General features: G+C 42.6%; 1 pseudogene; it reads right to left on the bottom strand.

Moving 5' to 3' along the window:
- Window positions 1–4,704: 4,704 nt before the first annotated feature.
- LOC137373301 (B2 bradykinin receptor-like) lies at window positions 4,705–8,014 on the bottom strand (annotated as a pseudogene).
- Between the last annotated feature and the right edge of the window lie 696 nt (window positions 8,015–8,710).

The raw sequence follows: 8,710 nt of genomic DNA, 5'->3' as shown, positions 1-8,710 counted from the left end.
AATCAAGCAGCCATATCCATGATAGTAAGTGTGTACTGATGTCTGGCTTTTGTTTTTGGCAAGGGTCTTACACAGTCTACTAATAGACGGCTCAATGGGTCCTCAATCACTGGTATGGGAACTAGTTGCGCCAGTTTTATGGTAGGTTGTGATTTCCTAACATTTCATATGTATAGCATGTCCTACAAAATTGTCTATCATCCTTTGTAAGACCTGGCCAGAAATAATGTTGGCTTATGCATGATTTGGTCTTCCGAATTCCCCTATGTGCTTCAAAAGGAATGTCATGTGCTAACCTTAATAATCCTTGGCGATATTTAGGTGGTACCACTCTCTGTTCAACAACTGTCCAGTCTTTATCGGCAGGTCTATGAGGCGGTCTCCATTTCCTCCTCAAAACCCTGTTTGCCATAAAATAGCGTTTCGGAATTCCTTTCACCTCAGCTTCTGACAGATCCGTCTGTGCCATTCGGTATATCTCTGAATCAGCTTGCTGTGCTGCAATGATAGATGATCTGTTAAACATCTCATTTGGATTATCTAAATCCCCAAATAAGGTTTCAGATACTTGGCTGTCTATTTGTGGTGCCCCTTTTACATCCGACAATGGATCCTGTTTAGCCATTGCCTGGATGGCTACACATGCAGGAAATATTCCCGGAACTTGTTCCTGTAATTGCTCTGTTTCTTTAATTTCGCTTGGTTCCTCTGTAATTATAGGAGAAACTGATACTTGTGATCCAGCCAAATCATTTCCTAGGAGTAGATCAATTCCTTCTACTGGCAAACTGTGGACAACTTCTCCAGTTGCTATCACAGATATTAAGTCACTCTCTAGGCATACTTTATAACGGTACGGGTATATACTCCCCGCCAATTCCATTAACTAAAACTTTAGCATTCAAGGTGCTCTCTGGTGGAAAGGTTATATCTTTCCCCAGCAAGAGTGTTTGGGCTGCTCCTGTATCACTGAGTATAATGATAGGTTTTCCTGCCTCACTTACAGGATATGAAGTTACTCTCCCCTTTGACAAAAATTCGTTATAACTCTTGGGTATTTTATTCTTAACCTCTACACTCCTTTTAATTTTAGTATCTGGTTTTACAGCTGTCATTAAAGCTATAGCCTGGTCTGTTATACTCTCAGTCACAGTCTTTTCCGCTGCACAAGGCTTTGCGTACCCTAATAAGTCCGATGGGTTTACCTCACAATTTCTACAACTCTGAACAAAGATGACCCGTTTTGTTGCAATGACAACACTTCGGCTTGCGAACCTCACTTCTACCCTCAGTAACTTCCTTTCTGAACTGAGGACGTGATCCTGGGGCATTCCCAGCTGTTCCTTCATGTCCCCAGCTACATTCCTTCCTTTCACTCTCCCACTTTCTATCCTTCTCGGATATGTGGGTGATGGACAAAAGAAGTTGGCTTATTCACAAGCTCAAAATCACCAGCAATTTCAGCTGCTTGCCTAGCTTTCAAAACTTTCAGGTTATCTACATGAGGTCTCACTGCTGACGGAATGGAGTTTTTAAACTCTTCGAAGAGTATCAATTCTCGAAGGTTCTCAAATGTGGTTTCTATCTTTAATGCTCTTATCCAACAGTCAAAAGTAATTTGTGTCACCCTCTCAAATTCTACATATGTCTGCCCAGCCAATCTCCATAAGTTCCAAAATTTCCGACGGTAAGCTTCAAGGACAAACTCATCCGCAGCGAGAATAGCCTTTTTTGCCATCTCATAATCTGCAGAAGCCTCTTCAGGAAACATGGCTTCAATAATTCCATATTTCATGGCTTCATAAACTTCATGAGTTCTGCCAATCAACGTGCTTTGGATAAGCATTGTCCAACTTTCCTTCGGCCATTTCATCTGTTTGGCTTTTTTAACAAAAAATATGAAAAATGCCTCAACGTCCCTGTCCTCCAACTTAGGAAGAGCTTGAATAAATTTAAACAGCTTTTCGCTGGGATCTGAGCTAAATTCAGATTCTTCCTGACCTGAATTTTTCCTGGATTTAAGACTACCCCTTTGTCTCAGTTCAATCTCTTTTAGCCTAAATTCATTCTTTACTCTTTCACTTTCTTTCTGAAGTTCAAGTTTTCTTAATTCTTTTTCAGCCTCAAGTATTTTCATTTCTAACTGAATCCTCGCCAATATCACTGCATTGCTCTCTGACCTATTGCCTTGTTGTTCCTCATATTCACCTTGTTCTTCTTCTAATTCCAGATGTTGGGCTATTATGTCAATTATCTCTGCTTTTTTGGCACCTAATTTCAATTCTAACCCCAATTTTGCAGCCAATTCCTTTAATTTGTGCTTAGTTAAAGTTATCAAGTCACTGAGGGAAACACTCTGCTTTCCCAAGAACTCTGCTGCAACTGCTAATGCCATTACAATGGTATAGACTGTACCTTATTATACAAGAGACCTGATTCCTTTTATTTCTTTGTAATTGGCATTAGAGTTAGATCCCAACAATCGAGTTTCCAATTGATATGATCCCAGACATGAGAGCAATTAATATGATGCCAGACACAAGACCCCAATTTAAAATATGTTACTCCAGAGATGAGCAATTAATATAGAATCATAGAGTCATAGAGATATACAGCATACAAACAGGCCCTTCGGCCCATCCAGTCCATGCTGGCCATCAAGCCTAGCTATTCTAATCCCATTTTGCAGCACTTGGCCCGTAGCATTGGATGCTATGGCATGTCAAGTGCTCATCTAAATACTTCTTAAATGTTGTGAAGGTTCCTGCCTCCACCCCTCAGGCAGTTTCTTCCAGATTTCAACCACCCTCTGGGTGAAACAATCTTTCCTCAAATCCCCTCTAAACCTCCTGCCCCTTACCTTAAATCTATGCCCCCTGGTTATTGACACCTCTGCTAAGATAAAAAGTTTCTTCATCTCTACCCTATCTATGCCCCTCATAATTTTGTATACCTCAGTCAGATTCCCCTCAGCCTTCTCTGCTCTAAAGGAAAACAACTCTAGCCTATCCTGTCTCTATTCATAGCTGAAATGCTCCAGCCCAGGCAACATCCTGGTGAATCTCCTCTGCACCCTCTCCAGTGCAATCACATCCTTCCTATAGTGTGGCTTCCAGAACTGTACACAGTACTCCAGCTGTGGCCTAACTAGTGTTTTATACATCTATGATCCCAAACACAAGCCCTCCAAATTAGTCTCATTCTGATCCCAGACGTGAGCCATCTAATTAAAATATGATTTGACCGTAGACGAGCACCCAATTAATATGTTATGGTATGACCGCTCAAGACAAAGCCCCCAATAAAAGTATATAATTCCAACTGCGGTGGGAGCAATGCACTGTCAATTCAGTCCCGCCACTCCATAGGTCGCATCATACATATCTTTAAGCGTTCCATATCAAAGAATGCAGCAGCCGAATTGAACTAATTTAGTAACCCCGAATGAGGTGAACCAAACCAGGTATCTTCAGATATCAACAAACTAACTATTTATTCAAAAAAAACGTAAAATCTTAAACACCACTATGATAAACCAATACCTAAAGACTTTACAACTTATTAAAAAATCTAACTCCCGCATTTGCACGCATATATCCAAACTGACAGTGGTTTGGTGTTTAATTAGCTGCCCGAAAAAATAGCAATAATAAAGTCTTGCAGATTACACTTCCTGACGACCGGTCCTCTGATACAACACAGTCCAAGTTCACTTGCAGGCATGCAAGTTCCGATGAATCCAACAATGGGAATTCAGTTCAAAATTTGAAACATTAAACTCTTCTTTCCAGTGATGAACATAGCAATTACAGTTCAGTAGTTGAAATATTATATTCTTCTTTGTTTCCAGTGGGAATTCAGCATTTCAATAATTGGTTATTTCCTTTTAAGAACCTAATCTGGCTTGAAGTTTTTAGAATGTTGAGAGATAAATAAATAAACTTCTCTTCTTTCAGTTTAAATGGTCTGAGAGCACTCCTTCTCTCTTCAGGTGCTAACGCACAGCGGTGTCTGTCACAAAACAGTGAGCCAGTTTCAAAGTCAAATAGCAACGTTGTATCCCATCTCTTCTTGATTTGTATGGTTGTAGCTAGGCAACTAGAATGCACTTTGCTTACAGTCCCTGGAGCTTGTTGCCTTAAAGCAGTACTGATCTTTTTACAGTCTTAAAGACATACCGCAATATTTCCCGAGGGAAAAGAAAAGGATCATGACATAGTACATAAAAAATAAGAGCAGGAGTAGACCATTCGGCCCCTCTCTGGCAGCAATATGTAGATTCTCAATATTCTTGTGTGAGTCAAGGCAGTGAGAGTCAACAGGCTGGTGAAACATTGTGGGGACTTGATCCTGTCCTTACTTGATGTCCAGCACAGGGCAACTTGCAACTGGGGTCGCCGATGGTGACAGGAGCTGTTTTGCTAACAGTTTTCTTCCCAGCTCAAGGGCAGTGAATGCTGTTGTAGCATTTCTTCTGATACCCTGGCTGAGACCAGCTATCTTGGCACAGATCAGGAACAGACCTGGAAACCTCACTGATGCATCCGCTACAGTATTTTACAAAATTTGCAAGCATTTTTTTACAGCCCTTCCTGTCATCTACAGCAAGTAAAACTATTACAACAGAAAATGTCACTATATCATTGGTAGGGCAGGCCATTTAAATTATGGGAAAAGATGGGTCTCTTCATGCTTGCTTCCCATTCAGCTCTTTGCGCTTTTCTGATATGTCCTGGGCTGTGAAGGAGTCACTGACATTGGCTCCATCCTGGCTACGGCTTGGACATACAGCTCTCTTGCTTTCTTCCTGAATTGCTTTCCCACAATGACATAGAGTATGGGGTTGATGCAGCTGTTGGTGAGCGCCAGGCAGTTTGCTATCGGGTAGCCGTTAACAAACAGCATCAGCCAGGTGCAGCCCGACAGTAAATTTAATTTATAGAAGATGCTAAGGAACTTGATGAGTTGAAAGGGCATCCAGCAAATGACAACGGCCAAGAGGACAATCAGAACCAAATTGGTGGCCTTGCTTTCCTTGTGCACTTGCTTGAAACATTGCATTTGGTTGTTTCTTAGAACATTCAGGATCTGGAAGGTGCAGAAACTGATGATGGCTGCAGGTACCAGGAAGACGATGACTATCATTATAATGTCCATTGTCAGCCTCCAGTATTCGTATGAAAAGTCAAGTAGGCAGACGGAGATGTTCGAGTCTGGTATGTGGATTACTTTTTGGAATATGATGACCGGGCTGCTCATCAGCAAGCCAAACAGCCAGATGAAGAAGCAGTTAGCTTTGGCGCAGGAGACTGTCCGTATTCTACTGTGACGCAGGACTTTCACCAGAGCAAGGTAGCGGTCAATGCTGACCATCACCAGGAAGTAGACGCTACTGTAAAGGTTCATGTAAATCACTGGATTGACGTAACGGCAGAGGAATTCTTCAAAGGACCAGTGAAATGTTGGGAAATGTCAACAGCCCAGAAGAAGAAGCAAGCTAGGAGGAGCAGATCGGCACCAGCTAGGTTCCCCAGGGAGATCTCTGGCACCGTGCAATGGCTTTTGTGTAAACATATGACAATGAGGACAAACATGTTTCCTACAAGTCCCGTGATACACACCATCATTACGTAAATCGGCTGAAAGGTGTCGATCCATTCGCAGGAAACACCTTCAGGGCAAGAGTTCATAGAACATAGGACATAGAACATAGAACATTACAGCGCAGTACAGGCCCTTCGGCCATCGATGTTGCGCCGACCTGTGAAACCATCTGACCTAAACTATTCCATTTTCATCCATATGTCTATCCAATGACCACTTAAATGCCCTTAAAGTTGGCGAGTCTACTACTGTTGCAGGCAGGGCATTCCACGCCCCTACTACTCTCTGAGTAAAGAAACTACCTCTGACATCTGTCCTATATCTATCACCCCTCAACTTAAAGCTATGTCCCCTCATGTTTGTCATCACCATCCGAGGAAAAGGACTCTCATTATCCACCCTATCTAACCCTCTGATTATCTTATATGTCTCTATTAAGTCACCTCTCCTCCTCCTTCTCTCTAACGAAAACAACCTCAAGTCCCTCAGCCTTTCCTCGTAAGACCTTCCCTCCATACCAGGCAACATCCTAGTAAATCTCCTCTGCACCCTTTCCAAAGCTTCCACATCCTTCCTATAATGCGGTGACCAGAACTGCACGCAATACTCCAGGTGCGGCCTCACCAGAGTTTTGTACAGCTGCAGCATGACCTCGTGGCTCCGAAACTCAATCCCCCTACTAATAAAAGCTAACACACCATATGCCTTCTTAACAGCCCTATTAACCTGGGTGGCAACTTTCAGGGATTTATGTACCTGGACACCAAGATCTCTCTGCTCATCTACACTACCAAGAATCTTCCCATTAGCCCAGTACTCTGCATTCCTGTTACTCCTTCCAAAGTGAATCACCTCACACTTTTGCACATTAAACTCCATTTGCCATCTCTCAGCCCAGCTCTGCAGCCTATCTATGTCCCTCTGTACCCGACAACATCCTTCGGCACTATCCACAACTCCACCGACCTTAGTGTCATCCGCAAATTTACTAACCCACCCTTCTACACCCTCATCCAGGTCATTTATAAAAATGACAAACAGCAGTGGCCCCAAAACAGATCCTTGCGGTATACCACTAGTAACTAAACTCCAGGACGAGCATTTGCCATCAACCACCACCCTCTATCTTCTTTCAGCTAGCCAATTTCTGATCCAAAGCACTAAATCACCTTCAATCCCATACTTCCGTATTTTCTGAAATAGCCTACCGTGGGGAACCTTATCAAACGCCTTACTGAAATCCATATACACCACATCCACTGCTTTACCCTCATCCACCTGTTTGGTCACCTTCTCAAAAAACTCAATAAGGTTTGTGAGGCACGACCTACCCTTCACAAAACCGTGCTGACTATCGCTAATGAACTTATTCTTTTCAAGATGATTATAAATCATGTCTCTTATAACCTTTTCCAACATTTTACCCACAACCGAAGTAAGGCTCACAGGTCTATAATTACCAGGGCTGTCTCTACTCCCCTTCTTGAACAAGGGGACAACACTTGCTATCCTCCAGTCTTCCGGCACTATTCCTGTCGACAATGACGATATAAAGATCAAGGACAAAGGCTCTGCAATCTCCTCCCTGGCTTCCCAAAGAATCCGAGGATAAATCCCATCTGGCCCAGGGGACTTATCTATTTTCACACTTTTCAAAATTGCTAACACCTCCTCCTTGTGAACCTCAATCCCATCTAGCCTAGTAGTCTGTATCTCAGTATTCTCCTCGACAACATTTTCTTTCTCTACTGTAAATACTGACGAAAAATATTCATTTAACGCTTCCCCTATCTCCTCTGATTCCACACACAACTTCCCACTACTATCCTTGATTGGCCCTAATCTAACTCTAGTCATTCTTTTATTCCTGATGTACCTATAGAAAGCCTTAGGGTTTTCCTTGATCCTATCCGCCAATGACTTCTCGTGTCCTCTCCTTGCTCTTCTTAGCTCTCCCTTTAGATCCTTTCTGGCTAGCTTGTAACTCTCAAGCGCCCTAACTGAGCCTTCACGTCTCATCCTAACATAAGCCTTCTTCTTCCTCTTGACAAGCGCTTCAACTTCTTTAGTAAACCACGGCTCCCTCGCTCGACAACTTCCTCCCTGCCTGACAGGTACATACTTATCAAGGACATGCAGTAGCTGCTCCTTGAATAAGCTCCACATTTCGATTGTGCCCATCCCCTGCAGTTTCCTTCCCCATCCTACGCATCCTAAATCTTGCCTAATCGCATCATAATTTCCTTTCCCCCAGCTATAATTCTTGCCCTGCGGTATATACCTGTCCCTGCCCATCGCTAAGGTAAACCTAACCGAATTGTGATCACCAGTTCGAACCATTGGAGTTGTCAATGGTGCTGAGATTGGGAGATGCCATCAGGGATGAGTTCTGCGCTGTGTTGATGAACATTGGGACACTGTCTCGACATAAAGGAGACAGGATATCAATTAGATTTTCTGAAGAACCCATTATTGTGACAGGGGCATGGGAGCATTGGTACATAGAAACTTAGGAAGACAGGAATTATAGTTATTGGCTGTGGCTCTTACCTCTAAACTGGGTAGAGTGTGTTTCAAGCTTGACTCTAGAGACTTGAGCACACCACCTAAACTAACAATCCTTTGCAGCAGCCTTGCTGTACCTGCAGTACAACTTCAAAAAATACTTTGATTATTATCAAGCACTTTGGGATGCCCTGAGGCCAGAAAAGATATTGTAGAAATGTAATTCTTTCCCAATGTTTAATTGTAGGAAATTTGGGCTGATGTTGATCAAGCTATCGGGCAGCACCCTAACCCTGAAACTAACAGAATGTATCTGAAACACAAATCTGTCTTTGTATGCAGCATTTTGGGTCATTTATTTCAGGCTTCCCACATTTAGTTTCCTTTGATCCTTTGTGCATTCCCGGGAATATCTTTACAAGTTCACACTGCTGGTGTGAATCAAGATTGCCAACCCTCCAGATTTACCCAGGAATCTCTAGGAAGTGAAGATTAATCTTCAGGACTTTGCTGCAAGCAATATACTGACATATTCAGGGCCTTTCCAGGGACGCATTACACTCGTAAATGAATATTAAAAAAAAGTTGGAAAAAACATTGT

The sequence above is a fragment of the Heterodontus francisci genome, chromosome 9 (assembly GCF_036365525.1).
Source record: "Heterodontus francisci isolate sHetFra1 chromosome 9, sHetFra1.hap1, whole genome shotgun sequence".
Taxonomy (NCBI): Eukaryota; Metazoa; Chordata; class Chondrichthyes; order Heterodontiformes; family Heterodontidae; genus Heterodontus; species Heterodontus francisci.
The sequence above is the reverse complement of the archived record's forward strand: the minus strand, read 5'-3'. Positions and strand labels throughout refer to the sequence as shown.